Genomic DNA, 6,782 nt, shown 5'->3' on the forward strand with positions numbered 1-6,782 from the left:
AGCCACGCACAGGTCTGGAGAATTAAGAAAGAGAGAGAAGTCACTGAAAGCAAAATAAATAAATAACTCCACAAAAGCATCACTCTGGTTACTTATCAGGACTGGTTGTAATTTAACTTGGCACACTGTTAATACATTTTCTTTCAATGCTTTGGCGTAATAGTCTGGCAACATCACTTATGAGAAAGGAAAATAAATTTCTCCTTCTAAAATTTAAAATAAAAAAATACAAGAAGTCATTCCTCCCTCCTCTCCCCCACCCCCTCAAATTTTATTACTACATAGAGCAGATTAGACTAGGCTGATTACCTTCGACTTCCACACAGAGAGCCATTCTCTCCTGGGGGGAGGGGAAGTTTGTCACCCAAAGCCCTCCTCTCTTCATGTACCCTCCCACCGCATTCACTTGCAAATCAGTGTGCTTGGAAAAGGCTGCACTTCCCCAGGCTCTAACCTTCCCATGGCAAGTGCTGTAGCTCTATCAGCAGAACCTTTCTCTGCTTGCTCTGTGTGTCTGTGCGTGCGTGTGTGTGTTCGTGCGTGTGCGCGCGTGTGTGTGTGTGTATTGTGTGTGTGTGGTGTGAGTGAGGAAGGGCTGGTGGCTTTTTTTTCCTTCTGTATTAATCAGAAGCTCTGAATGAAAGCCAATCAGAGAGAGCTCCCCCGTTCGCTTCGCTTCCCTGCAGTCCAGAGTTAAAAGTGATGCTGAGGAAAAGCTTGAGTTAGATTCAAGTAGAACCGGGCTTAGAAAATTACAGCAGAAAATAAACAAAAAGCGGAGATAGTGACACAATCTTCGGCGTTATTTGGGTTGGATGCTACTTCCTTCTCCAGAAGGAGAGTCAAAAGGTAGGAGCTTTTCACCTGTCTATCGCTTTCTCTCTCTTTCTCTCTCTTTTTTTAAACTTAGAACGCTTATTATTCTTATGCCACGAATCACAGTGTTCACAGTGATATTCAGAAATGATCTTCAACTTTGGTACAATTAAGAGAAGGAAGAGAGGAAACAGCCCGCATGCAGTGACAGGACCAACTGCTTGTGCGCCTTGTCCCTAGAATGACTGTGTGTATCATTAAAAACGAGGGGTGGTGTTGATTTTACCCCACAGTGGGCTCATTTGATACTTTTAGGTTTCCTGCTAGCTGAGCAGATGCTTGAAAACTGTGATTGATTTTATTTTGATGTTTGCTAATCTATGCTCACCTTGATGTTGAGTCGGCTTTATAAATGACACCTTCTTGCTCTCTCTCCCTCACATTACTTTGTATCCCTGTGAAAGGAATGCCTCCCTACTTAGCACTCACTCACGCCCATAGTTCCTGGAACATGCAAAAGGTTCAGTACATAAATGACAGACAGATAACAGATACATGGATATAACAGATAGGTGGCCAGTGAACATGTACATACATGAAGTTGTTTGATGTTCCTTGAAATACAATAGACACATTTCCTGTATACACAGTTCATATCTAAGTCTGCTAATAGAAGGGAAAAGAGATTAAATACATGTACTCAGCAGTTGCAGCATTTATTGTCACTGCTGCAATAAAATCCATATTTTATGTGGTGTTAAATTAATGCAGCACATTGTTAGTCTGAATGCATGTGCCCAACAAGTAACTATTGATGACATTGTAAGCTGGGGAAATGGTAATGGGCTAATACTGCTTTTCATGCTAATTGCTACCAGACAAATCTACAATCTCCTTATCATTAAAAAGGAGTCCACACGTGCAATCAGTGACAAACACCAACCAGCATCTTAAAACTGACCTATCATCTTTTGCTTCCACAGAAATGGAGCTGTTTCCTATAATCTTCATCTTTCATTCCAGTAAAAGCCTCACCATTATCCCAAACTGCACATCCATTACTTCTGAGATGTTTTGAGATGCATTCTTTTTTTTACCCCTCTTTTTCCTCCCTCCTGAAGGATCTATATTAAGAATGATCTGCCTGTCTTATGCTGACAACAGGCTTTATACTTCAATGTACATGTTACTAGACTTTCCCTCTTGGGGGAAATCTAGGTTTAAGATGATTTTCTTGGTGAATAACATTAAGAAAGAGAATGTTCTCTCACCCCTGCCCCCACCCCTACCCCACTGGTATGGTGATGATTTTTAATAAATAGAACTTTCACAAGCATCTAACACTCCTTGAATGAATTGGTATTTTCCTTTTTGGTTAAAATAATAAAGAAGAAAGGGCAAGAAGGTGTGTTATTGAAAAGAAAGAAAGCTTATAGCCTGGGGAGTTACAAAGATAAGTCTTACTTCCTCCCTCCCCCTTACCCTCAAACCAAGTACTAAAAGCAGCTCATATATATTCAGTATGCTGAGCATGGGAGATAAATAGTTTCTGGAACAAACATAAGCTGTTAATCCTGTTTGTGCCTTGGGAACTCTTCATATTTAACCCACCCTGTTGTTGTTGGGTTTTTTTTTTTTGAATGTGAAAGAAAAGTCCGTTTATGTAGTAATGTGTATTGTTAGATTTCACTTGAGAGAACAGGTTTCTATATGTTTCTATGCATGAGAATGAATTCCTGCTTTCATTAAATTTGAACCTCTTTTTGCATGAAGTACATGATGATATTCAACTGACTTTATGGGCACATGTGCCCTCAGTTTATGTTTGCAGTCATAGAGTTTCAGATATTTGACATCATAGTACAGTAAAGGGTTATGAATATAACATATATGCACAGTGTGGCAGTTATTCATTCTGGTTAATAACATGTGACTCTGGTATTAGTTTTATATTTACACATTTTACAAAACCTAGCAGTTCATTGACAAGAAGGATTCCATATAATCTGTTTGATACTTCTTAGGTCCTCATTAGCTACCTAGATACTTTCTCTAAATAATAAAAGGGGAGGAGGGCTGAATTATAATTTATTAGATATCCACAGCTCTTCATTCCTGAGGAACTAGAAATTTGCCCTAGCATTGATGTTTTAGAAATTGTCTTTCCTCTTGTATGATGTTTCATCTTTCTTCTTAAATAACACCATAGAGGAGAATGAAAAGGTTAATTCTAAACGAATGCCAACCTTTTCCAAATTCTCAGGAGTCATTTTCCGATCTTAATATGATTTCCATGGAAAACAAATGACTGAGGCAGAGTAAGTCTCATCTGGGTGATTTTTGTGCAGATGACTTATTTCCTATGTCGCTAGACCAGATTTATAGCCGGATGGGAAGGCAGGTGATGATATGCCAGCCTCCTAGAATATCCAATTTTTACAACTGATTGTGCCACTAGGTGGCAGCACAGGGTGAGCTTTGGTCTAATACTGCTGATTCAGCAGCAATGGGAAGAGGGTTTCTATTTAAGTGTTATTACCGGTAATAGTGATGCATAATAAGCAATTAATTATATTCAGAAACCATAAGCTCAAGCACTGAGAGTACTTCTCAGACTCCTAATTAGTAGTCCTAATACATTTCTATGGATCAAATAACATTCTAATTCTGGTCATTTGGCATCAAGGTTATTTGTGAGATAAAGAAAAAAGAACATTTGTGAAAGCAATTACTAATAGCTATATATTAGTTTTCTCAAAGATACATTTTTTAAAATTTTACATGCATTAGAAAATATATGTTTAAATTATAATTTAACTTTGAAAAAGAATATAACAGCTTACTAAGTTCATTATAGCATTCATTTTTAAATGGACTTTCAAAAATCAAATAGCATGAAAGATGACCTCATTCATTTAACCAAGATACCTGAGCAGTGGTGAAATTGATTAAGCATTTTAATAAGCATTCATCATATGTAATCCTATCCAGCATTCATGTTAAAGGAGAAAGGCACCATGCAAAGAATGATATTATAAATTCTTAGTTCACAAAAATGGAGATCATCACAGCAAAATATATTTCCCCATTTGAATCCTCATTGATCTTATTAATAAAATAGTTTCATCTATCACACCTCAGAACACTTTAGGAAAATGAGTTATGAAGATATAAAATATGAACAGTTATGATAAAATTATTATGCAAATGTGTCCCTTTCTTCCTTTTTGGTGAAACATATTGATTTTATCTGTGTTGGATTATGTCATAAGATTCCTTCCTCTACTTACACTGCCCCTCCCCCTGTCCACACATTCTGCCAACAAGTTACAGTAGAAGGCCTGTTTAAACCTCAAAATTTGCAGAAAACTTTTGCTGCTCACTAAAAATGAGACAGGAGATAGGGAGAGCCTCTATAATCTTCAGTCTTAAACAAAGGAAATCAAAAAGTTTGTGCCCTGTCAGATGTCACTAACAACCTGAGGTTGTGTCTTCTCCATTCCACACTCACTATCCTTCTTCTGGGAGACATAAGTAGTATCCCTTTCAATTATACTTTTCTCTTGCAAAGATAAAGCACATGTGGCCAGTATATACTTTTAGCGTTTCTTCTGGCTCATTTCTAAGTACAAGTAAAAAAAATGGAAAAAAAATAATAAATTTCAAAATTTAAAGTTATAGGACCTGATTGATGCCGAGGGAATATGTCATCACTTCAGCATATAATTTTTCACCAAGTCATGTAATTATTCTTAAATGTTTCAGACAGAACTGTTTGTATCTTTCCCCATTGGTAAGCTAGACAACATTTATTATGAATGTAGGATCCTCCTTAAAATGCATTGCTTAAATATTTTTTTAAGAAGAGAGATATTTTAATTTAATATTTTTTCATATTTACATTTTCTCCTCCACCTTGATATTGACATGATTGTCAACTCCTTTATTCAATCCAGAAACTTAAAAAAATATTAAACATAAAACACTATTCCACTGATCAGAAGAAAGCGTGCAGTACAATATAGGTAGACATTGGTAACCTGGTCCTTAACTTTGCACAGTCCTGGGATAAACCCACCTTTTAAAATAACTAATGTCAATGTTTTCAAAATAATGACTGTTTATTGATATGATGACATGTTAGAGTATCATAGTACTATTGAGGTACTGGTGGGAAGGACAAATCTTTAGCAATTCCATTGACAGCACTGTAATGCACCTTTTCCCTAATAATTTTACTCATGCTTTAATTTTACTAATTCTTACTTTTTCACAAAATAGAATTCATTTCAGATATTTCATTCTACAGAGTGCATAAATCACAATTAACATTAAAAGTTGCATCAGGATTTTAGAAAAGAATAAATAATAAATCAGAAGGCAACTACCTCAAACCAGAAAATTCAGCAGTAAAAGAAATGCCTAAACAGTCATAGTACTGTGCTGATGTTCCTAAGGCTAATTCTGCTCTCTTCTTGGTTTTCATGACAGCAGAACTCCCTGACTGAAATACTTTCCCATGTGAAGTTTTGTTGTATTACCCAATATGTAATTATGCTTTTTGTAAATCTTGTGATTTTATTGCCTGTGTTCCATCATCTGTCACATTATAGATTGGATTTATCACATTATCCTATCTCAGTGCTTTGCATTATCACATAAAAAACATAACACATTCCTTAGTTTAGTTTGATAGAATCAAGTTATTTAAAATGAAAGCATTCCTTGTAGATACTATAACCCCTGGGCTTTTAAGGAATAAAGGGTAGGCATCAATTCAATTTCCTGTCCTTATAAAGTACTAGCAATGTAATATTTATTAACAACATGACTTTTTAAAAATCAACATAATGCAGACTGCATATAAATGAGATATTGTCTTCAGGTGTCAGGGTGAACATTAAGAAATAACATGAAATGAATGTTTATTTACTCTAACAAAATGAACACTGAAGTAGTTGTGACACAGTCCTAATTTTAAAAATAAATAAAACAAATCATTCTCCAGTTTCCTGGAAATAGCTTTGCATAACACATTTATATTCTTGGTTTGTTGGTTGCTGTAAGAAACACATGTCACCACTACTCAAATGCTGTAAATGTAAACTGATACATCATTAGTGCGAATGTATTTCAAATATGGTAGGGGCAGGACTAATTTCCCCTCCTGTTTTCCAGAAGTTTAATTAATCTTAAGTTATATTTGTATCTACACTGGTAACATGAAGCAGAAATCAGTATAGTACTCTAGTAAATTTTATATGCCAAATAACTATAAAATTCAAACCAATTTTTGCTGTCTTGAATTATTCAGATAATGACTTTAACCCTCTTTCTCAGTTGAAATGAAAGCCAGGCTGTATTTTTAGAAAGTGAAGGTAACAATATGGGTAAAATAGAAGCTTTGGTGATGGTTTGGATGGCTTGCAAAAGCCTCTAGTCTTTACTTTGGCTGCCTTGGTGATTCACTTGTGTAGATATGTAGATTTACTTGTGTTAACATGGCACAAGATGCTAAGAACTGGGAAAATGGGTTCACATTAACAAACAAAGAGACATACTAGGAATTCAAATGTTAAAATATAACAATGAAGTTTTGATTGTGTAAAACCATACTTAAAATACCTTGGAAACCTTTTATTAATCCTATTAGTTTAAAGATGATAATATGAAAATATTTAAATAGTCCATTGGGGTTTAGATAATTTCAATAGGTCTAATCAGAGTTATAAAAATAATTCATTTTTTAACTTACATCATGTTACTTTCTTAGCTATTTCTGCTGAGATAATAATCATTGGCATTTTTGTAAAGTGAGATGTGTTCTGATTTTTATTTTCTACCACTGCTTATAAAGGTAATTAGAATAATTTCCAAAGATTTATAAGTAAAATGTAGATAGAAAGGATAGAGACAAAGGATAGATAGATAGATAGATAGATAGATAGATAGATAGATAGATAGAT

General features: G+C 35.0%; 1 protein-coding gene across 2 annotated transcripts in view; it reads left to right on the forward strand.

Moving 5' to 3' along the window:
* The first annotated feature begins 410 nt into the window (after window positions 1-410).
* LOC138170909 (cadherin-10) overlaps window positions 411-6,782 on the forward strand; it is a 313,250-nt gene continuing 306,878 nt past the window's right edge. For both annotated transcript variants that reach the window (XM_069100370.1, XM_069100369.1), the window contains exon 1: window positions 411-849. The gene's annotated coding sequence lies outside the window, so the exon portion shown is untranslated. The remainder of the gene's footprint in view (window positions 850-6,782) is intronic.

Source organism: Petaurus breviceps, unplaced genomic scaffold, assembly GCF_028583685.1.
Source record: "Petaurus breviceps papuanus isolate PSGF00001 unplaced genomic scaffold, PetGlider_PUasm1.0 40, whole genome shotgun sequence".
In the NCBI taxonomy this organism is placed as follows: Eukaryota; Metazoa; Chordata; class Mammalia; order Diprotodontia; family Petauridae; genus Petaurus; species Petaurus breviceps.